Genomic DNA, 11,997 nt, shown 5'->3' with positions numbered 1-11,997 from the left:
GCGGGGAGGCAGTGAGAAGAGCCCGGCCTAGGCGGTGAGTACACCAGGAGCCGCCGGGGGAGGGATGAATTTAACGCCTGTTAAACGTGGAGGAGGGGTGCTGCCCGCCTCCTTACTGGCGCTGGGATAAGGCCTAGGCGGCCTGTGGCCCCGAGCCGGGGAGGCCTGGGGTAATCCCCGTGGGCCGGGCCGGACCGGTTAACGGCCGCCGGTCACAGCCTCTCCCTCCCTGCGCTTCAACGGTCTCCGGGGTCTCCCGGGGTGAGCGCGAGGGCGCCACTTCCGGCCCCCCCACCCTTCCCCGCGCGCGCGCCGCCGCCACCGCCGCTTCCGGCCCGCGGTTCCTGCTGCGGGCCGCCCTCTCCCGGCATGCCCTCCGCCGGAAGCGGCTGACGACAATAACAAACAGCGGCGGCGGCGGCGGCTGCGCCAGAACTCCCCGGTCCCCCGCTCTCCGGCCCGGCCCGGCCTGGCCCGCTGGCGCTGCACCGCCTTCCCTGCCCGCCCGCTAGCCCGCCCGCCCGCCCGCCGCCGCCTCTCCCCGCCTGGGCGCGGTGACCGCCGGGGCAGTCCGTGGCCCCGCCAAGCCGCCGGGCCCGGTCGCGCGGGAGGAGGGACGCGCCGCCACCGCCGCAGGATGCGCGGCGCTGCCGCGGGACCCTCGGGTGAGTGCCGCCGGTGGAGGCGCGGGGTACTCCCCCAGCCACCCCCACTGCCGCCTCGCTCCTCGTCTTGGCCGCTCCCAACCAGCGGGAGGGTGGGCACCCCGTTACCGGCAGGGCGGCCTTGGCACGGGGCGGCCGTCCCGGCTCTGGACGCAGGGCTGCACCCGTGGGGCGGGCGACAAAGCGCTGGGAGGCTGGGGGAGGGTGGGGAGGGGGTCGGGGAGGACCGGGGTCCCGCTGCTGGCTCCGGTCCTGTGGTGGCGGCGTGTCCCGCGGGGGGACGGCGGTGGCGGGGCAGGGCCGGGCGGGCCGGGGTGCTCCGTCCATATTCGGCGCTCCGCTGCCAGAGCGAGGGATTCGCGGTGAAGTTACTACAAGGAATGACTCAGCCCGGCTGCGCCTCCGTGCTCGCCGGCGGCGGTCGGACGAGCGCCGTGCCCAAGAGTTGTGTTTACAAACGTTGTTCTGCCTTTCCCTCGGTTGTTTACTTGTTTCTGCTCCCGAGGAAACATATGTCGTGTGTTGGATTTTCCCGTCGGTGTCTCGTTATTGCTTTCTAGTAGGCTTTCGGGTCGTTTCCTTGATCCGTGCTGGCGTTTTTTTCTCGGTGCCCCCCAAAGTTCCGGCTGACAGTGATCCAGAGGTAGAAATGCTGATATAAATGCTGGGAAAATTAGATGAACCGATCGTTGTAACACTCATGTTTCTTACTTAACTTCATCTAGAGGTGGAAAAAAAAAAAATTATGTCGGAACCTGAGATACTCAGAACAAAGCCAGAAATGTTAGTTTAGTCCTCTTATAGCCATAACTTTTTTTACTGTGTCATTTGCTTTTTGTCTGAACTAATTAAGTGGTATGTTCTGGCCATGAGCCATTCTCAGTGGTTGGTATTTAAAGCTTTCGCCTTTATTTTTTTATGGGAGAGAATGAGGAGGTTGAATATTTTTTTCTGCCAGTCCTGTAAATGTGGGTTAGAAGTAGTTCACACCATTGGCTTTATGGAAGAACTTGCACTTCTGAAGGTGCTTGGTTGACTGCATGGTAAAAAGATAACGTCACTGGTGCTGGAGAAATAATGAGGATTGATAAACATGCTTCTTACAGTTGAACTTCATACAGCTGGGAAGTACTGTGAGGAATACCAGAGACTATAAATAATTAATAACAATAAAGAAAACTTGTGCACTGTTATGGTATATTTAAGTTGTGAACCTTAAGGATGTTTAATATCCAGTACCTTGGGAAGTTTTCAGAAGATGAAGCACATGAAGAAAAGACTGTACTGTTACCTAGTGTTCTAACTTAAACTTTAGTGTGAAGACGCAAATATTAACCAGAAAGAAATTCAATATTTCAGCATCATTAAGTTTAGTTTAAATGAAAGTTTACAGAGGATGGATTTGTACTTATTCTAAGTGCTGTCTGGAACTCAAAATGGTTTTAGTATCTTGGGAGTAGTAAAGAAAACAACTTACTGGAGAATGTGAGGTAAGGGACTTCAGCTGTGCCAGTTATAGAGCTGGAAATACAAATTGGATCTTCTGGGATAATGGATTAGTGTAAGATGGACCTAATTGCACTTTCGAAGTATATTATTGTTGTACACTTGTACAAGTAGCTGTATGTTTTGTAGACTTTTTTTTTTTAAAAGCAAACCTATCTTATGCTACATTGTGTTGATCTAGCCTTGTGCTCAGCACAGATTTGGGTTAGTAGTCTCTGAGATCATATTCGAGGGGCTGGCGCTCTCCCCATGTCCTGTTACCATATTTATAATTAGAAGTGTATGCAGCAGACTTGCACTCTGACTGGGAAAGAGGGCAAGGGTTATTTTGAGGTCTTTTGTGGCGTCTGTTTAAAATATTGTTTGTTCCTGTATGTTGTCTGAACACAGCTAAGGTTACACAGTGTTGCAAAAATTAAAGTGGAAAGCATAATTTCTAAACTATTAGTACCTTTCTGAGGTTCCCAGTTATTCTGGTTAAGTAGGAGGTGAACGTATGTGGGGGGACAGGAGTAGCACATGTTGATTTGTTCCTTTCGATAAGAGAACGGCAGTTACAGTAGGATCGTTTGAAAGAATTTTTCTATGTGTTATCCTGTAGGGTAGGTTGTTATCAGTGTGTTCTGAAGTCTTTATTTGGTTTTAAGCTAGCAGTTAGTTTCTGTGGAAGACTGTGTCCTCATCTGTGTCATCGTGGTGTGAGAGTCTTGAGACTTTCATGGCACAGGTTGGATTCATTTGCTTATTGTAGTAAAGTGAAGCAAGTCAAAATGACAAACTATAGCGTGTGTACCCAGCTGTCACACGAGCTACTTTAGAGTCACTTGGATACTGTCCAAGCAGTCATGTGTCTCCTTCTGCACATGCGTATTGCACAAGAAAGTTACGATCCTGATTTTGGTCCACAGCTCAATGACATTATATGAGGAGTTTCTGAAGAAGAAAAAGGAAAAAAAAAATTTAATACCCTACTACTTTCAAGGATTCTGCTAATAGTTAGCATTCTGATGCAAAGTTGATAATCTGTATTACGGAGTAGCAAATACTTGATTACAAGATGCCAACTGACATCATAATATTGTATTCTACTGCAGGACATCACTGAATGCACTGATACCAAGCAGGCAAAAAACCTATCACTAATATGTAAATTACTAATCTAATTGCTAGAATTACAAAGTATCTATTTTGTAGCTGATTTCAGAGTAATGATTTCAGCGTACAAGTTGAAAGATCCTTACGTGAATCCTTTGTTGTAAAACCCTGCAGCATGATTAATGGTGGTAGAGAAACTGCTAACAATGACTTTTGTGAGCTAATTAGCATTCTGTGGTTACTGTGAAAATCACTTGTCTATTTGTGAGTTAATTCATATTGCAGATCCACTTTTAATTTAGAGTTCAGTTGAAAGAGAAGTTGGAAGACATCGTAGCCATGTGTCAGCACTTCCTATCCCCATTTGTAAGCAGGGTTGGAAGTGGAGATACTTTGGTGATGTGTTTTCTAATGGGATTTGAGATAACTAAATTGTTATTAATACATGAATAACATCTAAATCTCAATCGTTGGCATTTGTTGATAGAAATATCAAAACAAAGTTATTGATACAAAATTTTCATTTGGAGGTTCAGATTGGGGAGGCTACTGTTAGCTGGTCAGGAGAACCACCTGGAACGTCAGGGCAATTCTTGCTTGTCTGTCCAGGTGTGTATTTTCCTTTGTTGCTCAGGTTTGCAGTGGTTCCAGTAGGGTTCTGAGCTCAAACTACCAGCTCAAGCAACAATTCAGCATAGCTTTTTATGTTCATCCAAGATGTTGACAGTTTCTTTTAGGAACAGATTTTGCAGTTGGGCCTGCTGTCTTTATTATGTGAAGGTGAAATGATTACAGTGTGCTATATATAAATCTCTAGTAGTTTGTGCATCTAGAAATTTAGCTGCTGTAGAATCTAGTAGCCTGCTTTCTGTGTGAAATGACTTCAGTGATATATTAATTCCTCTCTGACCTGTATTGCTTACCTGTTGATTGAAAGTAAAATGTAAAACTGTTTTGTTGACTAGTTGGATTCCAAATGTCCTGCATCTGTATTGCTGTGTAATGCCATAGGTCCAATAAGAAGAATGCTGTGCAAATATTTGAGCGCAGCTCTGCTTAAGGAATGTTCTAATGGGTCTCTGACTTCAGAACATGCTTTTCTTTTTTTTTGTTATTAAATACCTCATGTTTTCTTATCTCCTAAGACTTATTTTTGAAATAGGGTTTTTGCCTTTACAGGAGAGTAGGAAAGTTTTGGTGGTGGTTAAATAGTGTGTTCAATATTTCAATTGTCTATTCTTTTTATTTGGAGGAATTAAGTGAAACTAGTGTCTGTGATAGAAACACAATACATCAATCTTCGTTATTATTCTTGAAGATGTGTTTGAAAGGCCAGTATGCTGCTTTCAGTTTGAACAGATTGAAAACAATGTGTATTTTAGAGGTAGAAAGCAGCATTGAAGAGCTAATTAAAGGGAGAGTTTTACTTCTGTCATGGATTCCAAAATCAGACCACTCTTAGCAAAGCCAAAATATAAATTCTGTTAAGAAAGGCACTTTGCTGAGATCTGATTTCTGAACATTTGAGGTAGCTGCTCCTGAATTCCCAAACTTTATTTTGATTTAGTGTTCTCTTTTATAACTGACTTATCTGCCACTTTTTTGTTTGTTTGAATATGTTCATGCTATGTTCTGTAAAATACGCTCTTTTGTTCATTACGTATATTGTAGATAGGGCTGCAGCAATTTTTGCTCTTTATTATTTGAATGAGGGTGTTTTCCTTATATTGCAGGGACTCTAAATGTCAGTGTTTATCTCAAATTTTGGTTTGGGTTTGTTGATGTCAAGTAGCTTTGCTGGTGTGTCAGAAGTGTGGATATTTGACCTTTATTTAGTGTAGTTGTGCCTAGAATAGGCAGTTCATACTGACAAAATGGTGCTTTTATTTATACAGTTTTCCTTCCATCCTCCAGAGTGTGTATTTTTATTAAATTCAGATGAAGTGGAGATTCTTATATAAGAATATATTGTGTAACTGGACTAGCAGCTCTCTTCTAACATATGCCTATGCTATATTGCAGGTATTCTGCTAGTAAACTCAAGATGACTTATTTGTCTATTGTAATTAAAAATATTCTTTACAAATACTTTTGTTGTCTACTGATTGAAAGAGACTTGATTCAAACCCAGCAAACAGTTCTTTAAACAAAAAATGAAAATATGACTCAATTCTCAGTTCTGTCTGAACGATAAGAGGGGGTGTAATGTGTAAACTTTCCTTTACTTATATTATGTGAAAGACTCAGAAAATACCTATATATTTCAAAAAGCAAATGTAACAGAAGAACAATTTCACATGCATGTTATTGCTGCAAACAGCACAACCATGGTTCAGTAAGGCAGGAGTACGGTTGTAGTATCTCAACAGTTGTGGGTTGTGGTTTTTGGGGTTTTTCTTGTGAGGTTCTGTAGTTCTTAAGCTGTTAATATTCCATAAAGGAATTTATTAATGTACTTTGTTAGCTGTTTTAAACTACCAAAGATTTATCCCAGAAAGGTAAAAAAGGGCAGTTGAAAATTCCTGAACATCTTCTTGAGATGATAAAATTTAAGATTCTTCAAACCCATCCTGCAGCTTTTCTCATTTCTCAATGCTGTTATATTCTTTCAGATTGATGCCAGTAGAGATCCGAAGGTGGCTTGTAACTGTGTAACATGCAGATAAGAGTAATAAGCTGATTTGCCAAAAATCTAGACATTATTTTTGAATATGTATTCATAGGGAGGTTGGGGGTTATGTTGACTCTGCATGTCACTGATGGTCCCTTACTTGTCTGTTTCAGATACCACTGGACAAAAGAATGTTGATAAATAAGCAGAGGTTCATAGGTGATATGAACTTTAAGGAATTTAAAAATGAGAAATTAGAGAAATTACATCTTTAAATCATGAAAGTTCAAATGCTAAATTTATGTGAATAAGAAGAATTTGAAACAAGTTTGAAAGTTGCTAATCACTTGAACAGTTTACCAAGATGGTGGTGGATTTCCGTATTGCTGGAAAACTTTAATGTTATTCTAAAACATGATTGCTTACGAATAGAAATTAATTAAGGAAGAACCTGTGACTTTTATGCAGGCAATCAGACTAAATCACAAGGATCTTGTCTTAGATTTAATTACTGTCAATCTTTTACTTTCTTTTCCATATGTAGTGAAATAAATGCCATTTAATCCGTTTTACTTTCTGCACTTTTATCCTTTAAAGTAGGTCTGGCCGAGGTACCTTGTACTATCCACGTAAGAGGAAAAAAAACCCCTTGTAGCATTATGATGGTCTATCAGGAGAGGGAAAGGCAGGAGAAGTGGCCTCATAGTCTACATTTTGAGAAGCTCTGGCTTCAATGACATCTGTAGTAATTGCCCATTTTTGAGTTATCTTAGCCTGCTCTTTTAGAGGATACTGACATTTTTTTAATAGGTTACCATTTATAAGTATGGCATGGGCAGTTAGGAATGTGAATGTTGCCTCCTGGAAATTCTCACTTTCTGGATGATGGTGCTGGTGTTTGGTACCCCCTGTATTCATCAGCTTCTTTCCAGCCTTAGTTGTAATGTAATTTTGTGGAGCTGTGTAGTGAACTGGATCATGGAACTAATTTGACGTAGCAGTAATCTGGGGAAGTATGCTGTTTCTAACTTGTTACAGCAAAGTAATCCAGTTTACTTCTATGAAGTATGGAAAGTTGCACCACTGAAAGTTGATGAAGGGAGAGGAGCAGAAGAACAACTGGCTGAGGAAAGGAATACTGGTTATATGAAGAGCACCAGACTTACGTGATTGTGGTCTTGGTTAACCAGAGAGAGAGTGTTAGTGAAAGAAGCATTGGTGCCGTCTTGTCTGAGTTTGATGTAAGAAATAAAGGATTTTTTTGTTGGCTGTTTCTTGCAGAATTGTTTGCAAACACTGTAAGTTTTTACATGCTAATTATTTTTAAAGAGTGTATGTCTACAGGGAGAACCTTCCCACCAGTATGGAGTCAGTTAGTAACTTGAATAAAACCACCTGAAGCTCCACATACCCAAGAGCACCATTCTTTGCAAAGTGAGTGTATTAATCTCTGTAATTGGAGGGAGACTTGTAGTCTACAAATGCTTTTGAAATGGCAAAATTATACATTAAAAAAAAAAAGCTGACAAAACCTTCAGTTAACTTTGTCAAAAACCAAGACAGCTGGAAAGACTGTTTCCATCAATTAAAAACAAAGAAAGAAAGAAAAAGGGTACTTCTACAGGCTGTGGGCTGTTTCCTAGCAATAAGAATGTCAGAAACCCTTGTTTTTTCTGACTTGTACCTGTTAACTGAGGCACACAAGTTTCTCTTTCTGTCAGGTAAGAGATGTGGGATTTTGAAAAATGTGGTAAGGTGGTTGTTTTAGTTGTTTTTCCTTTTTTTTTTTTTTTTTTTTACTGTTGGAGCAGAAAAACTTTTGTCTGATCCATTATATGGATTTGTGTTTTGGCAACTCCTCAAATCATGAAGAGAGCAGTGAAAATAGATGCTAACCCTCAGATCTGATGCTTTGTGATTACATACTTATGGAATCATGACACAATGCCTAATAATGTGCTTGTTGCCTCATAAACATGTTTGAAACTATTGCTTTCCTAGATTTCACTATATAAGTTGTGTCTGAACTTGTAAGAAGTTGCATCGTTTAGAGCCACACCAATTTCAAAGCTACTCTTTAATGCACAGTGTTTTCTTACCTGCCCAGATGCAGTTGCTTTTGATCTCCTGCTGTTCCACTGTTGATGTTGTTGAGAATCTGTGAACATATAGCTGCACCTACTTTGCTGAACGAGGAGCTTTGCAGGAGCAACTCTGCATATGGTGGTCATATGTAACTTTTATGTTGGTATTGTGTAAAATGGTTCATCTTAAAGAGGGAGAAAACCCCCACCTCTTATACTATGTATTACTGTGAGTTTTGAAATTCCTCTTCAGTGAATAGGGAAGTAGGGGCTTAGGCATGTTTCCTGGTTGCTCTGCAGAATTGCAGCTTGGTTCTTGTGTTGAGTGGAAAAGACTTGCTTTACTGACCAGCAGCTGAGTTTGAGAGCTGTTAACAACACAGTGACTGTTGGAAATGCTGTAATTAAGTAACCGCCTCTGTGCCTGATACACATCTCAACACAGTATAAATAGAGCTCCAGATGGCACTTTACAGATGTCAAGGATTGACAGACTTTCTTTAAGACTACAGTGTAGCTTGGACATGAGGTTTATGGGCTTTGATATAAGGTGGTAATGGGAGATAGGATCTCCACCTGGAATAATACATATCAGTGATTAGATGTTGTCTTCTGGTTAAATTTATTTTGAAGGAGCAGGGACTAAAATTATTCTCTTCAACTGGGATAGGAGAAGCCCTACTATTTATTCATCACATAGTTTAGGATTTTTTTTAAGTTTTAGTTGAAGTTTAAGTGCATTTTAAAGCATGTTTTCGTTCAACACTTGCTTGTCCGGATGAGGGTATGCATTTGCATTGTGTTTTAGAAACTAAGCCATTTCTGCTGCCAAAAGCATTAGTAAAGAATTTGTGCGCTCATAATGAGGTTGTTCTATCTGTTCTGATGGTGGTAGTAGTCTTCCACAAAATTAAGATACTCCTGCTTAGATGCATTGGTTGCAGTATTGAACAAAGCTCCTTGAAGTCTGCTTTTAGAGGTGATCTTACAACTAATATGAAGAAAGGTGTTTGTTTTCTTAAATTCAGCTTCAATCGCTAGGGTTTTTTTTCCCTTTGATACTAGGATTTATGCGCTGTAAAATCCTTTGCTTATGAGTTGAGGTGTGCAAGTTGGAGCAAGAGAGCACTTTTTGAGAAGGGCACCTGAAAAAACAAAGGAAATAGAGGTAGAAGACAGTTTTGTAGAAGAAAACAAAATGAATTGGAAGGAACGTTTTGTGTTAGTTTTGTACCTTTGTCTGTTACAGAGTTGCCTAAGAGAAAGTGAAACAGGAAATCCTGCTCTAAAAGGAGAGGAGAGAAAGGTGGAATCATAGAAATTGCAGCATCTTGAAGGCAAACCTTCAGATTTGCTGTATGGAAATGAAGCACAGCTTAGTAAGATGCTAATGTGCCCCAAAGTTGGCTCTCCAGAGGTAATAAAGGTATATTCTCCTTGAGGGGAGATGTTCTTCAGATAAGATATTCAGTCAATGAGGAATAGCAGTTGAGTCTTTTAAGCACGTGACAGACTTGTCAGCCTTTGCCTCAGATAATTTGCCCTTTTGACAGGCAGGAATTCTGCAGTGATGTCCTGTGAGACATCTGACCCTTGTAATCAGGGATAATATTTATGACTCATATCGGAAGCACTATCTGTTACCTGCAGTATCGCCTCAGCTGGTCTGCAGTAAAAGAGAAACTTCCTTTATTAGCAGCATACAGATGATGTTCATACAGAGCTATATGAATGTCTAATAATTAGTAATGTGGAATTGCAGGCTTCTGAGTGAACGGTGAGAGTCCTGCCTTAGGTAATGAAGCTTAGTTCTGTCTGCTTTCAGAGTTGAGCCCCTTCCAACCTGGAGATGTACATGGGGGGAAAGAGTTTGGGCCTCTTGGTCTTTTATGACCTGGGATATGAAGCATTGGTAAGTATGGCGCTTACTGTACAGATGCGAAGCAATACTTCCCCAGGCACAAAAAGCAAGGTACCTTATACTGCTGCTGTGTTGCTGTCGTAGAAGATGGAATTTTAAACCATCATTGGGTTTAAAGGAAAGCCGTGGCTTGATTTTGACATAATTCAATTTAAATTCCAGGGTGCTAAAGAAAAATATATTAATATTTTTGATTAAGTTTAGTTTTCAGTCCAGTTTATAAAGGAGGTATGGGAAATGAGATGTCAAAATGTGTGCATGAACTTAAATATTGGGATATTATAGAGGAAACTTAATGACTTTAAAGAGAAGTTGATAATGCCGCTTTAAGCTCAAACAGCCTAAATGTTGATTGTTATCTTTGTCCTATCCTGAATGCCATATTTCAGTGTTGAGTCTGAAGTTGGAAGGAATTGTATCATGAAACAATGGAACAGACTTGGATAACAGAGCAGGGATTCTGCACTTAATGACAGAAATGGATGATTAATATAGCCGTAGGATTATTTGTGGAGTGCTGTGAAACCTATGATGCCTGTACTGTAATTAAAAAAGGTCTGTAAACAGACATTCATTTCCTTTTACAGATGTAATAGTGAGCATGTTCTGAATTAAATAAGATACATTTCAAAACTTTGAAACAGCACGCAGTGAAAGTGTTGATCAACGCAGACTTGAAAAGTACTCGGTGGTTGAGTTTATATTGGATAGGAGAAGCTTGCAATACTTACATGAAGTGAAGCAGATGTAGTAATTGCATTGCAATGTAAACGCAATATAGAGCAGTGAGATAAATGGTATAACCAGCATAACATACTCATGGCTGGTTTTGGTGTTTTGTTAGCTAATGTAACAAAATATACATCTTCTGAATTAAATCTGGAAGCTTTTTCTACTTTGTGCTATTCTTACTTTCATTATTGTAATCTCATTCTATTTCTTATATTCATGTCTGCTCTGGCAGCTGCTACAGAAATATCCTTCTCAAATTTTCAGCTATTTTTTTAATGGTGTTACTGGTAATTCATGGCTCTTGATCATACAAGCTTCCATCCTATAATTTGAAGGGTCTAGTTTATATGATAGCACAAATCTAATGCTGCAGGACACACAGTTCAAACAAATAATCTGGGTGAATTAGCCACTTTGATACAGTTGCCTGCCTACATAGTTAGCAGCTCTGTCTTCAGCAGTCAAATTTTGTAATTGTTGTAACCTAACTTTTGAAGGAAAAGAGACTTAGTCTAACAGTGACCGGTTTTCATGCATCTACCCCTTTAATCTTGGACTTTGTTGGCCATACTCAGCCAAATATTGTCTGGATATGCAAGACTAGGGAGAGCTCTCAAAATTCAGTTTCTTTCAGTGTTGTGAAAATGGGCAGCTGGAGGGAGGCACTCAACAGTTCCTGCTGAAGGGAGGGCTGCAGCCTGCCTTTATTGGGCAGCAGTGAATCTGCAGGAGAGCTTGCTGTTAAAAGCACGAATTCTCTGAAACCTTCTTTCGTGCAATTCCTCTGTTCCTGAAGCACTCACCGAAATTTGTGGCAACCTTGGGAGTGGGTGAATTCTACTTTTTTTTTTTTTCTTTCAAGAGTAACCTAATACAAATTTGTCCTGCCTGTGTTTGTGTAGTTGTGTTCCCCCAGGATTGTTTGTTGAAATGTTGGGTGGAAGAAACAACACTTGGTTTTTGACTTCTTAATGGTTACAAAAGAATTAGAAGAATAGAGATTATGGCGTTGTGATCGTACTTTGTGGCAGAAGTGTTTCAGTAGTTTCTTGTTATGCATGTTAATGTGCATTACTTAGATCTAAAGCAGGTATTCATAAATTTATTTTGCTGAAGTACAACTACTGACTGCTGATAGCTAAACTGGAAGAGGACACTTCAGTTACTGATTTTCCAGTGGTGGTACTTAAACACATTGCTTTTTTGCCTTCTATTGCACCTTTGTTTCTGACAAGGTGGTGTGTGTGCATTTTGCATAGGAGTAAAGAGGGAGTGGACAGGAGGGAAGAAGATAATGGCTCAAATAACAGCCTAACAAAGTGCTATCTGTTCCATGCACATAAAATACATGTACTACTTGTGTATTTTTTTCCTTTATTACAA

The 11,997-nt window shown here is 40.8% G+C and overlaps 1 protein-coding gene across 6 annotated transcripts in view; it reads left to right on the top strand.

The window, feature by feature from the left end:
* Nucleotides 1-403: 403 nt before the first annotated feature.
* The window catches only part of RB1CC1 (RB1 inducible coiled-coil 1), a 77,926-nt gene continuing 66,332 nt past the window's right edge, over nt 404-11,997 (top strand). For 4 of the 6 annotated variants that reach the window (XM_074881187.1, XM_074881169.1, XM_074881208.1 and 1 more), the window contains exon 1: nt 406-665. The gene's annotated coding sequence lies outside the window, so the exon portion shown is untranslated. Of the gene's footprint in view, nt 666-9,786; nt 9,874-11,997 lie in introns of all 6 variants that reach the window. The other 2 variants (XM_074881180.1, XM_074881228.1) reach the window with 2 other exon arrangements.

The sequence above is a fragment of the Strix uralensis genome, chromosome 1 (genome assembly GCF_047716275.1).
Source record: "Strix uralensis isolate ZFMK-TIS-50842 chromosome 1, bStrUra1, whole genome shotgun sequence".
In the NCBI taxonomy this organism is placed as follows: domain Eukaryota; kingdom Metazoa; phylum Chordata; class Aves; order Strigiformes; family Strigidae; genus Strix; species Strix uralensis.
Note: the sequence above shows the minus strand (reverse complement) of the source record. Positions and strands in the feature narration are given on the sequence as shown.